At 40.4% G+C, this 13591-nt stretch overlaps 1 protein-coding gene across 1 annotated transcript in view; it reads left to right on the plus strand.

Annotated features, from left to right (window-relative positions):
* Window positions 1–13591, plus strand: part of DOCK4 (dedicator of cytokinesis 4) — a gene marked incomplete at its 5' end in the record, with an annotated part of 608904 nt that overhangs the window by 105637 nt on the left and 489676 nt on the right.

The raw sequence follows: 13591 nt of genomic DNA on the forward strand, positions 1-13591 counted from the left end.
TTTCTTTAATTGTGGTGAGTCTGTGACCCCACACTGTGTTTTCCTTTTTAATATGAGGAGAGACGGCATCATTCCTTACTGTTGGGAAATACTGATCCTGGCCACCAGGACGTGGCAAAGACATCCCAGTCAAAGGCTTATATACTCCCCCCTACTTCCCTCATATCCCAGTTATTCTTTGCCTTTCGCCACAGGAGGTTGGCAGAGAAGTGTCAGAAGATTCGGAGTAGTTCCTTAGGAAGGGTATCTACCCTTTAAAATGGGACTGGAGTTTTAAGTAGTCTTGTCAGCCTCTCAGTGAGAGCATTGACAAAAGTTAGAGTCTGGAGAGGCAGGGAGAGTCCCATGCGAACCCATCCAGACTCGTATTAACAGCTCCTAAGCAATCAGTGTTGACGAGTTTCACTGCCTGCTTTCATCACTCAAGTCCATGTCAGGAGCGTTGCTACAAGACTGTCAAACTTGAGAGGCTGTGTTTCTGTTCCATGGCATAGATTCCGGTAAGATCATTTCGTTTTTTACACATATGATAACGCCAGAAGACAGGGTCGCAGTGTGGCTCCTTTTATCTGTATGGAATCAAGGGTTAATATCTCCTAAAGGGGATTATTGAACAATGGGGATTAATCACTTAAGTTTATTTGATTATGCTGCAACATGTGTGAGATGGTTTTTGGGCTCAGGCAGATGTTGGAACGTACAGGTTTTTTTACTTTCGTTTTGTGAGCTTTGCAGCCTGAAAGGCTTGGAGCTTTTTTTTGCTATTGTAGCAGGGGCGGTCCTGCATTGCACACCTTGTGACCGGGTGTGGTCACACTTATTTTCTCTTTCCTGACCGTGCGGTTTACCGGAGAAGAAGTGGTTTCTCTGTTTTGCCTGGGTCATAGGAGGTGGTGAGTGCCTCAGTCATTGGGGGTATAAAGGTGCCGTTTTTCCTTATTAATCAATAGTCTGCTTTGTAAGCGCAAGCTATGGAGGATTCTGATGCCTTAGAGGGTAGTCCCTCTTTACCTTAGTCTAATACCTGTCTATATTGTGAGGAGGCCGCGATATACCCGCCCGCTCAACTATGTTTCACATGCCTTGATAAAGTAATCATGTCAAAGAAGGTTAATATGTTTGATACCACTGAGCCATCCACCTGTGAGGAGTCTCTGTCCCATGAGGTGTGCACTCTACACTCATCTCCTAATAAACATACAGCTTCCCATAGCACTCCTAATACTCCATCTGGAGGGGGCCTTTTACCGCCAGACTTTACTGCGCAGTTACAAATGATGGTGTCTGCGGCCTTTAGTGCTTTACCTCGCCCTGCTAAGCGCAAGCAAAAGTTCAAATATTGCTATCTTTTACAGCAGTCATCAACTAGTTTGTTGGATTTATCTGATACAAGATTATCCGATGATGAAGGCGCCTCTGATACTTCAGAGGGCGCTCTTTCTCGGTCGGAATCTGCTGCCTCTAAACCTCCAGCTGCGGAGGAACCAGACTTTAGATTTAGGATTGAACATTTACGCTTTCTGTTGAAGGAAGTTTTGGCTACGTTAGAGGTTCCAGAGCCCAAATTGCCTGAGGAACCTTTGATTCCTAAATTAGATAAGGTCTATGAGGACAGGGTTGTACCATAAACATTCAAGGTTCCTGTAAAGATGGCGAACATTATTAAGAATGAATAGGAAAGAATTGGTTCTTCCTTTTCCCCTTCATCTTCCTTTAAGTAATTGTTTCTGGTCCCGGACTCTCAATTGGAGTTGTGGGGTTCCATCCCCAGGGTGGATGGCGCTATCTCCACACTTGCTAAACGCACTACTATACCACTTGAGGATAGTTCATTGTTTAAAGAGCCATGGATAAGAAGATAGAAACTCTGTTAAGAAAGATGTTTCAACATACAGGATATTTGTTTCAACCGGCAGTTGCTGCAGTTGTTGGAGCAGCTACCTACTGGTGCGAGTCCTTATCTGAGTTGATCGAGTTTGAAGGTCCCCTCAAAATGATCCAGGACAGAATTAATTAAGGCCTTAAGGGTGGCTAATTTTTTTATTTGTGATGCAAATAGGCTTCAGGTTTTTCTGTTCAACCCGTAGGGCACTCTGGCCTAAGTCCTGGTCTGCGGACATGACTTCTAAATCAAGAATTATTTCCCTTTCTTTTAAGGGAAAGATTTTATTTGGTCCAGGCCTGGACTCTCCACGGTTACTGGAGGCAAAGGTACCTTTTTACAGCAGGATAAGAAGAACAAGCTTAAGGGACAAGGTCCTAATTTTCATTCTGATAAATCCCAACGTCAGCAGCCCTCTGCAAAGCCTGAGCAATCCAAGGGTACTTGGAAGCCGGCTTAGTCTTGGAATAAATCCAAGCAGAGCAAGAAGCCCGCTGAGACAAAGTCGGCATGAAGGGTTGCCCCCGATCCGTTTCTGGATCACGTAGGGGGCAGACTGTCATTCTTTTCAGATGCTTGGTTTGAGGACGTGCAAGACCCGTGGGTCCTAGAGGTTATCGCTCAGGGATGCAAGATAGGTTTCAAGTCTCATCCACCCAGGAGCAGATTCCTCATATCAAACCTGTCTTCCAGGCCAGAAAAGAGAGAAGCCTTTCTGGGGTGCGTGAGGGATCTCTCCACCCTAGGAGTCATTGTCCCGGTACCTCTCGCAGAAAGAGGTTTGGGATACTATTCAAACTTTTTTGTGGTCCAAAAGAAGGAGGGTACTTTCCGCCTGATTCTGGAACTAAAGTGCTTAAACAAATTCCTATCTGTCCCCTCGTTCAAGATGGAGACGATAAGGTTAATCATTCCCTTAGTTCAGGACCACTATAGATATAAAGGGTGCTTACCTTCCATTCCACAAGGAACACTTCAAGTTCCTAAGGTTTGCATTCCTGGACCAGCACTTCCAGTTTATTGCACTTCTGTTTGGTCTAGCTACTGCTCCAAGAGTTTTTACGAAAGTTCTAGGGGCTCTGCTTGCAGTTGCCAGAACCAGAGGTATAGCAGTAGCTCCATACTTAGACGATATTCTGGTGCACGCACCATCTTGTCTTCTGGCAGAAGACCATTCGAAATGTTTCTTCTTCGATCTCATGGATAAACTTAGAAAAGAGTTCTTATATTCCCAGTACCAGGGTGGAATTCCTGGGTACTATAATAGACTCCATATCCATGAGGATATTCCTTACAGACCATAGACGTTACAAGCTAACTTCCGCTTGTCTTGCCCTCCAAACCTCCTTAAGGCCCTCTGTGGCTTGGTGTATGGAGGCGATTGGTCTCATGGTGTCCAGCATAGACATCATTCATTTTGCCAGATTCCATTTCAGACCACTACAGCTGTGCATGCTGAGACAGTGGAACAGTGATCATTCGGATCTGGCTCAACAGATTTCTCTGGACAACCGGTCGAGAGAATCGCTCTCGTGGTGGCTCTGTCCAGATCACCTGTTCCAAGGGACATCCTTCTTGAGACCATCTTGGGAGATTGTGACTACGGACGCAAGTCTATCAGAATGGGGAGCTGTTTGGGGTGCCAGGAAGGCACAGGGCCTGTGGACTCGAGAGGAATCTTTCCTCCCGATCAACATTCTGGAACTTCAGGCAATCTTCAATGTTCTGCAGACTTGGCCTCTTCTGGGTTCGTCCCAGTTTATCAGATTCCAATCAGACAACATAACCTTGGTGGCTTACATCACCCATCAGGGGGGAACGAGAAGCTCCCTAGCAATGAGGGAAGTATCTTGGATTCTGGTGTCAAGAGCATGGTTTAGCCTGGCATAAGATTAGGGCTGCCAGGATACTTTATTTTCTCCAGGAGGGTCTGGAGAAGGGCCTTTCTGCCAGTTCCCTTAGGGGACAGATTTCGGCCCTATCTTTTTTGCTGCACAAGAGGCTTGCAGAGCTCCCTGATGTGCAATCTTTTGTTAAGGCTCTGTTTAGAATCAGACCTGTGTTTAGATCTAATGCTTGACCTTGGAGTTTGAATCTTGTTCTTACGTTTTTGCAACGGGGCTCCATGTGAGCCTTTGCATTCGGTTGACATCAAATTGTTGTCCTAGAAGGTTATTTTTCTATTGACTATTGCGTCGGCACGCAGAGTTTATGAAATAGCTGCCTTCCAATGTGAGCCTCCTTATCTGGTGTTCTACACTGATAAGGCTGTCCTACGTACTTGATTGGGTTTTCTCCCTAAGGTTGTTTATGATCGTAACATCAATCAGGAGATTGTGGTTCCTTCCTTGTGTCTTTATCCTTCTTCAAAGGAACGTTTACTTCATAATCTGCATGAGGTTCAAGCTTTGAAGTTTTATCTTCAAGCTACTAAGGATTTTAGGCAAACTTCTTCCTTGTTTATCTACTCTGGGAAGCGTAAGGGTCTGAAGGATTCTTCGACTTCCTTATCTTTTTTGGTTGAGGAGTGTTATACGCTTATCTTACGAGCTAGTGGGGCTTAGACCTCCTCAGAGGATTATGGCTCATTCCACTAGAGCGGTGGCTTCCTCTTGGGCCTTTAAGAACGAGGCCTCTATGGATCAGATTTGTAAGGCGGCTACCTGTTCCTCCTTACATACTTTTTCTAAATTCTAAAAGTTTGATGTTTTTGCTTCGGCCGAAGCAGCTTTTGCGAGAGAGGTTTTGCAGGCTGTGGTGTCCTCGGATTAGGGTCCGCCTCTCTTTTACCCCTCCTGTTATCATTCAGTGTCCTCTAGAGCTTGGGTATAGTTTTCCCAACAGTAAGGAATGATGCTGTGGTCTCTTCTCATATTAAGAAGGAAAACATAAATTATGCTTACCTGGAAATTTAATTTCCTTCTGTATGAGGAGAGTCCACAGCCCCCGCCCGTATACTCCGATGGGCAGACCAAAATTAGGTTTTCTCTTGTGGCACCATTTATATCCTGATATCCTTTTTTCTCACATTTTTTCCCTTCTATTTTGTTTGCTCTTATTACTTTTCCTTTCTCTTTGTGCTCGGCTATATGTTAGACTAAGGTAGTGGTTAGGTGGGAGGGGTTTTATAGAGTTCTTGGGGTTTGAGAATCTGTGCCTCCTCCTAGTGGTAGGGAAGAGTAATTCCCAGAAGTAATGGATATAGTGGACATTCATCACGATGAAAGAAATTAATTTTTCGGGTAAGCTTAAATTATGTTTTTAAAGAATGGGTGTTGTTGCTACTTTTGCAAGTGGGTAAACATGTCCATGCTAAACTTATCACTGTATTTACTCTACGTTCTGCAAATGATGTGAGGTGAAAAACCTTAATTTGACTTTTTTTCAGTTCCATAAGACATGACATTTCTCCAGGATGGTGTTAATAATGTTCTTTGGGTTCTACATGTTGCTCTTCATCTTCTTTTTCTCTTTTTCTCTTTTTCTCTTTTTATGATCAGATAAATGTAGTCAGTTTTTGCATTGTGAATTCCTAAGAATGAAAGCCTTTTAGGTTAATTTGACACTAGAATAGCTGGTCTCTCACTTTTTTATTCTTTTGGTTTATGTGTTGCCCAATAAAGTTGCTCCTTTTTCAAATATATAGGTTGGTAATGCTTTTTTTTCCCTATAGCATTTTCATTCATATGGGTAGATTTGGTATGGATCCCACTAGTGCCTGAATACTATATCACCATTCTGTATGAAATAAAACATATTAATAATAAAGCTTACTCAAATGATGATATATGTAGGTCTACATGAACACCCAAAGGTATGTGTCTCTACTGGTTTTAGTTTGATCTGGCTAATTTTTTTCAAAGGTCAAACTTCTTCCTTCCATTTTTCTAAAGAGGTCCTAGTTTGCCTGGATATGTATGAAGCTGACAGGAAGAGGAGGGGTATAAAAAAAACGAGCAAACACCCCTAAAAACATTGGAGGTTTCTACCTACTTAAACAAGACATAAAGCATGAAAACACTTAAATACCTGAATAAAGCTCAGCTAGGTTCTAGCTGCTGATTGGTGGCTGCTTGTGTGTATATATATATATATATATATATATATATATATATATATATATATATATATATATATATATATATATATATATATATATATATATACAGGGAGTGCAGAATTATTAGGCAAGTTGTATTTTTGAGGATTAATTTTATTATTGAACAACAACCATGTTCTCAATGAACCCAAAAAACTCATTAATATCAAAGCTGAATAGTTTTGGAAGTAGTTTTTAGTTTGTTTTTAGTTATAGCTATTTTAGGGGGATATCTGTGTGTGCAGGTGACTATTACTGTGCATAATTATTAGGCAACTTAACAAAAAACAAATATATACCCATTTCAATTATTTATTTTTACCAGTGAAACCAATATAACATCTCAACATTCACAAATATACATTTCTGACATTCAAAAACAAAACAAAAACAAACCAGTGACCAATATAGCCACCTTTCTTTGCAAGGACACTTAAAAGCCTGCCGTCCATGGTTTCTGTCAGTGTTTTGATCTGTTCACCATCAACATTGCGTGCAGCAGCAACCACAGCCTCCCAGACACTGTTCAGAGAGGTGTACTGTTTTCCCTCCTTGTAAATCTCACATTTGATGATGGACCACAGGTTCTCAATGGGGTTCAGATCAGATGAACAAGGAGGCCATGTCATTAGATTTTCTTCTTTTATACCCTTTCTTGCCAGCCACGCTGTGGAGTACTTGGATGCGTGTGATGGAGCATTGTCCTGCATGAAAATCATGTTTTTCTTGAAGGATGCAGACTTCTTCCTGTACCACTGCTTGAAGAAGGTGTCTTCCAGAAACTGGCAGTAGGACTGGGAGTTGAGCTTGACTCCATCCTCAACCCGAAAAGGCCCCACAAGCTCATCTTTGATGATACCAGCCCAAACCAGTACTCCACCTCCACCTTGCTGGCGTCTGAGTCGGACTGGAGCTCTCTGCCCTTTACCAATCCAGCCACGGGCCCATCCATCTGGCCCATCAAGACTCACTCTCATTTCATCAGTCCATAAAACCTTAGAAAAATCAGTCTTGAGATATTTCTTGGCCCAGTCTTGACGTTTCAGCTTGTGTGTCTTGTTCAGTGGTGGTCGTCTTTCAGCCTTTCTTACCTTGGCCATGTCTCTGAGTATTGCACACCTTGTGCTTTTGGGCACTCCAGTGATGTTGCAGCTCTGAAATATGGCCAAACTGGTGGCAAGTGGCATCTTGGCAGCTGCACGCTTGACTTTTCTCAGTTCATGGGCAGTTATTTTGCGCCTTGGTTTTTCCACACGCTTCTTGCGACCCTGTTGACTATTTTGAATGAAACGCTTGATTGTTCGATGATCACGCTTCAGAAGCTTTGCAATTTTAAGAGTGCTGCATCCCTCTGCAAGATATCTCACTATTTTTGACTTTTCTGAGCCTGTCAAGTCCTTCTTTTGACCCATTTTGCCAAAGGAAAGGAAGTTGCCTAATAATTATGCACAACTGATATAGGGTGTTGATGTCATTAGACCACACCCCTTCTCATTACAGAGATGCACATCACCTAATATGCTTAATTGGTAGTAGGCTTTCGAGCCTATACAGCTTGGAGTAAGACAACATGCATAAAGAGGATGATGTGGTCAAAATACTCATTTGCCTAATAATTCTGCACTCCCTGTATATATATATATATATATATATATATATATATATATATATATATATATATATATATATATATATATACATGAAACCCAACTATTTTCATGATTCAGATACAGTGTAACATTTTAAACAACCTTCCAATTTACATGATCTAATTTGCTTTAGTCTCACAGTATTATCTGTAGAAAAACACACCTAGATAGGCTTAGGAGCATCAGTGGTACTGGGATCTAGATACTGATTGATGGCTGCACATATACTTCTTTTCATTGGTTATCCTGCTTCTTCAACCAAGGAAGCCAAGAGAATAAAGCAAAAATGATAATAGAAGTAAATTGTAAAGTTGTTTAAACCTTTATACTCTATCTTAATCAGGAAAATAAAAAAGTAGGTTTCATGTCCCTTTAAGTGTGAATAATTTGATTTATTAGTAATATAAAACTTAGCTCAAGATGACTGCTGGTGATATAAATTTGTCCGTATTTCATGAACTCACTGCTGCCTCACATTTTGTTTAAAATGCCTGCTCTTAAAAAGGCCACCTAGAGAAAATAAATCTTTTGCGATTAATACAGAGCATGCAATTTTATCCAGTGCTGGTCTGGATAACTTTAAAGGGACATGCGGACAGAGCGTACAATTTTAAACTACTTTCCATTTTACCTCTATTATTGAATTTGCTTCCTTCTCTTTGTTATACTTTACTAAATGGTTTATCTAGGTAAGCTCAGGAGCAGCAAAGAACCTAGGTTCTAGCTGCTGATTGGTGGCTGCTTGTGTATACAGTATATATACCGATTGTCATTGGCTCACCCATGTGTTCAGTTAGAAACCAGTAGTGCAATGCTTCTCTTTCACCAAATGATACCAAGAGAATGAAGCAAATTTGATAATAGAAGTAAACTGGAAAGTTGTTTAAAATTGTATGTTCTACCTAAATCTTGAAAGAAATGTTTTGAGTTTCATGTCCCTTATATATATTTAGAGTTAACTATAGCATTATAATTGATGTGCAATGTTTAAAGGGGCATTAAACACTTTTTTTAAAATAATATAAAATGATATATTGTGTATATGTATGTATGTATGTATGTATGTGTGTATATACTGTGTGTATGTATGTATGTGTATATATATATATATATATATATATATATATATATATATGCAGCTGTATGCAAAAGTTTAGGCACACCTGACAATTTCCATGATTTTCATTTATAAATAATTGGGTGTTTAGATCAGCAATTTAATTTTGATCTATCAAATAACTGAAGCACACAGTAATATTTCAGTAGTGAAATGAGGTTTGTTGGATTAAAGGGCCATAATGCCCAAATGTTGAAACACTTGAAAGTGATGCAGCATAGCTGTAAAAAGCTGACTTGAAAATATCACCTGAACATCTCTATGTAAAAAAGAAAGATATTTTACCTCAAAAGTTCCTCAGTAGCCACATCCCATTGTAATGGACTTCTAAGCAGCAAATCATTATGTCTGTCCCGGGACAGCTAAGGGAGCCTCGTGCACTCTTATGTTGTTTCCCTATTCAGTTTAAAGGAATTTTACTATGAAATCTCATGAGAGTTAAGTCAAATCTCATGAGATCACAGTAAAAGAGTTCATGACCTCAGCACTGCTGATGCTGATTGGCTGCTGTTCATTTCTTCATTTTTTATTTTTTTTTCTTACCTGCAGCTGGACAGCAGCTGAGTATAACTTTTTACACAGAACTTACTCTGCTGAGCTGAGGAGATTGTGAGGTAAAATATCTTCCTTTCTTTCATGTAATTAGCAAGAGTCCATGAGCTAGTGACGTATGGGATATACATTCCTACCAGGAGGGGCAAAGTTTCCCAAACCTCAAAATGCCTATAAATACACCTCTCACCACACCCACAAATCAGTTTTACCTATGGAGGTGGTGAAGTAAGTTTGTGCTAGATTCTACGTTGATATGCGCTCCGCAGCAGGTTGGAGCCCGGTTTTCCTCTCAGCGTGCAGTGAATGTCAGAGGGATGTGAGGAGAGTATTGCCTATTTGAATTCAATGATCTCCTTCTACGGGGTCTATTTCATAGGTTCTCTGTTATCGGTCGTAGAGATTCATCTCTTACCTCCCTTTTCAGATCGACGATATACTCTTATATATACCATTACCTCTACTGATTCTCGTTTCAGTACTGGTTTGGCTTTCTACTACATGTAGATGAGTGTCCTGGGGTAAGTAAGTCTTATTTTCTGTGACACTCTAAGCTATGGTTGGGCACTTTTATATAAAGTTCTAAATATATGTATTCAAACATTTATTTGCCTTGACTCAGGATGTTCAACGTTCCTTATTTCAGACAGTCAGTTTCATATTTGGGATCATGCATATGAATAAATCAATTTTTTTCTTACCTTAAAATTTGACTTTTTTCCTTGCGGGCTGTTAGGCTCGCGGGGGCTGAAAATGCTTAATTTTATTGCGTCATTCTTGGTGCAGACTTTTTTGGCGCAAATTTTTTTTTTCGGTTTCCGGCGTCATACGTGTCGCCGGAAGTTGCGTAATTTTTGACGTTTTTTTGTGCCAAAGGTGTCGGCGTTCCGGATGTGGCGTCATTTTTGGCGCCAAAAGCATTTAGGCGCCAAATAATGTGGGCGTCTTTTTTGGCGCTAAAAAATATCGGCGTCACTATTGTCTCCACATTATTTAAGTCTCATTATTTATTGCTTCTGGTTGCTAGAAGCTTGTTCACTGGCATTTTTTACCATTCCTGAAACTGTCATTTAAGGAATTTGATCAATTTTGCTTTATATGTTGTTTTTTCTATTACATATTGCAAGATGTCCCAGATTGACACTGAGTCAGAAGATACTTCTGGAAAAACGCTGCCTGGTGCTGGATCTACCAAAGTTAAGTGTATCTGCTGTAAACTTGTGGTATCTGTTCCTCCAGCTGTTGTTTGTAATGAATGTCATGACAAACTTGTTAATGCAGATAATATTTCCTTTAGTAATGTTACATTACCTGTTGCTGTTCCGTCAACATCTAATACTCAGAGTGTTCCTGTTAACATAAGAGATTTTCTTTCTAAATCCATTAAGAAGGCTATGTCTGTTATTCCTCCTTCTAGTAAACGTAAAAGGTCTTTTAAAACTTCTCATTTTTCAGATGAATTTTTAAATGAACATCATCATTCTGATTCTGATAATGGTTCCTCTGGTTCAGAGGATTCTGTCTCAGAGGTTGATGCTGATAAATCTTCATATTTATTCAAAATGGAATTTATTCGTTCTTTGCTTAAAGAAGTCTTAATTGCATTAGAAATAGAGGATTCTGGTCCTCTTGATACTAAATCTAAACGTTTAAATAAGGTTTTAAATCTCCTGTAGTTATTCCAGAAGTTTTTCCTGTCCCTGATGCTATTTCTGAAGTAATCTCCAGGGAATGGAATAATTTGGGTAATTCATTTACTCCTTCTAAATGTTTTAAGCAATTATATCCTGTACCATCTGACAGATTAGAGTTTTGGGACAAAATCCCTAAGGTTGATGGGGCTGTCTCTACTCTTGCTAAACGTACTACTATTCCTACGGCAGATAGTACTTCCTTTAAGGATCCTTTAGATAGGAAGATTGAATCCTTTCTAAGAAAAGCTTACTTATGTTCAGGTAATCTTCTTAGACCTGCTATATCTTTAGCGGATGTTGCTGCAGCTTCAACTTTTTGGTTAGAAGCTTTAGCGCAACAAGTAACAGATCATTATTCTCATAGCATTGTTAATCTTCTTCAACATGCTAATAACTTTATTTGTGATGCCATCTTTGATATCATTAGAGTCGATATCAGGTATATGTCTCTAGCTATTTTAGCTAGAAGAGCTTTATGGCTTAAAACTTGGAATGCTGATATGTCTTCTAAGTCTACTTTGCTTTCCCTTTCTTTCCAGGGTAATAAATTATTTGGTTCTCAGTTGGATTCTATTATCTCAACTGTTACTGGAGGGAAAGGAACTTTTTTACCACAGGATAAAAAATCTAGAGGTAAATTTAGGTCTAATAATTGTTTTCGTTCCTTTCATCACAATAAGGAACAAAAGCCTGATCCTTCACCCACAGGAGCGGTATCAGTTTGGAAACCATCTCCAGTCTGGAATAAATCCAAGCCTTTTAGAAAACCAAAGCCAGCTCCCAAGTCCACATGAAGGTGCGGCCCTCATTCCAGCTCAGCTGGTAGGGGGCAGATTACGATTTTTCAAAGAAATTTGGATCAATTCAATTCACAATCTTTGGATTCAGAACATTGTTTCAGAATTGGCTTCAAGAAAAGGCCTCCTGCAAAGAGATTTTTTCTTTCCCGTGTCCCAGTAAATCCAGTGAAGGCTCTAGCATTTCTGAAATGTGTTTCAGATCCAGAGTTGGCTGGAGTAATTATGCCAGTTCAAGTTCTGGAACAGGGGCTGGGGTTTTATTCAAATCTCTTCATTGTACCAAAGAAGGAGAATTCCTTCAGACCAGTTCTGGATCTAAAACTATTGAATTGTTATGTAAGGATACCAACATTAGAAATGGTAACTATAAGGACTATCCTGCCTTTTGTTCAGCAAGGGCATTATATGTCCACAATAGATTTACAGGATGCATATCTGCATATTCCGATTCATCCAGATCACTATCAGTTTCTGAGATTCTCTTTCCTAGACAAGCATTACCAGTTTGTGGCTCTGCCGTTTGGCCTAGCAACAGCTCCAAGAATTTTTACAAAGGTTCTCGGTGCCCTTCTGTCTGTAATCAGAGAACAGGGTATTGTGGTATTTCCTTATTTGGACGATATCTTGGTACTTGCTCAGTCTTCACATTTAGCAGAATCTCATACAAATCGACTCGTGTTGTTTCTTCAAGATCATGGTTGGAGGATCAATTTACCGAAAAGTTCATTGATTCCTCAGACAAGGGTAACCTTTTTAGGTTTCCAGATAGATTCAGTGTCCATGACTCTGTCTCTGACAGACAAGAGACGTCTAAAATTGATCTCAGCTTGTCGAAACCTTCAATCACAATCATTCCCTTCGGTAGCCTTATGCATGGAAATTCTAGGTCTTAGGACTGCTGCATCGGACTCGATCCCCTTTGCTCGTTTTCACATGCGACCTCTTCAGCTCTGTATGCTGAACCAGTGGTGCAGGGATTACACAAAGATATCTCAATTAATATCTTTAAAACCAATTGTACGACACTCTCTGACGTGGTGGACAGATCACCATCGTTTAGTTCAGGGGGCTTCTTTTGTTCTTCCGACCTGGACTGTAATTTCAACAGATGCAAGTCTGACAGGTTGGGGAGCTGTTTGGGGGTCTCTGACAGCACAAGGGGTTTGGGAATCTCAGGAGGTGAGATTGCCAATCAATATTTTGGAACTCCGTGCAATTTTCAGAGCTCTTCAGTCATGGCCTCTTCTAAAGAGAGAATCGTTCATTTGTTTTCAGACAGACAATGTCACAACTGTGGCATATATCAATCATCAAGGAGGGACTCACAGTCCTCTGGCTATGAAAGAAGTATCTCGAATACTGGTATGGGCGGAATCCAGCTCCTGTCTAATTTCTGTGGTTCATATCCCAGTTATAGACAATTGGGAAGCGGATTATCTCAGTCGCCAAACGTTACATCCGGGCGAATGGTCTCTTCACCCAGAGGTATTTCTTCAGATTGTTCAAATGTGGGGACTTCCAGAAATAGATCTGATGGCTTCTCATCTAAACAAGAAACTTCCCAGGTATCTGTCCAGATCCAGGGATCCTCAAGCGGAAGCAGTGGATGCATTGTCACTTCCTTGGAAGTATCATCCTGCCTATATCTTTCCGCCTCTAGTTCTTCTTCCAAGAGTAATCTCCAAGATTCTGAAGGAATGCTCGTTTGTTCTGCTGGTGGCTCCAGCACGGCCTCACAGGTTTTGGTATGCGGATCTTGTCCTGATGGCCTCTTGCCAACCGTGGACTCTTCCGTTAA

This window comes from Bombina bombina, chromosome 6 (genome assembly GCF_027579735.1).
Source record: "Bombina bombina isolate aBomBom1 chromosome 6, aBomBom1.pri, whole genome shotgun sequence".
Lineage (NCBI taxonomy): Eukaryota > Metazoa > Chordata > Amphibia > Anura > Bombinatoridae > Bombina > Bombina bombina.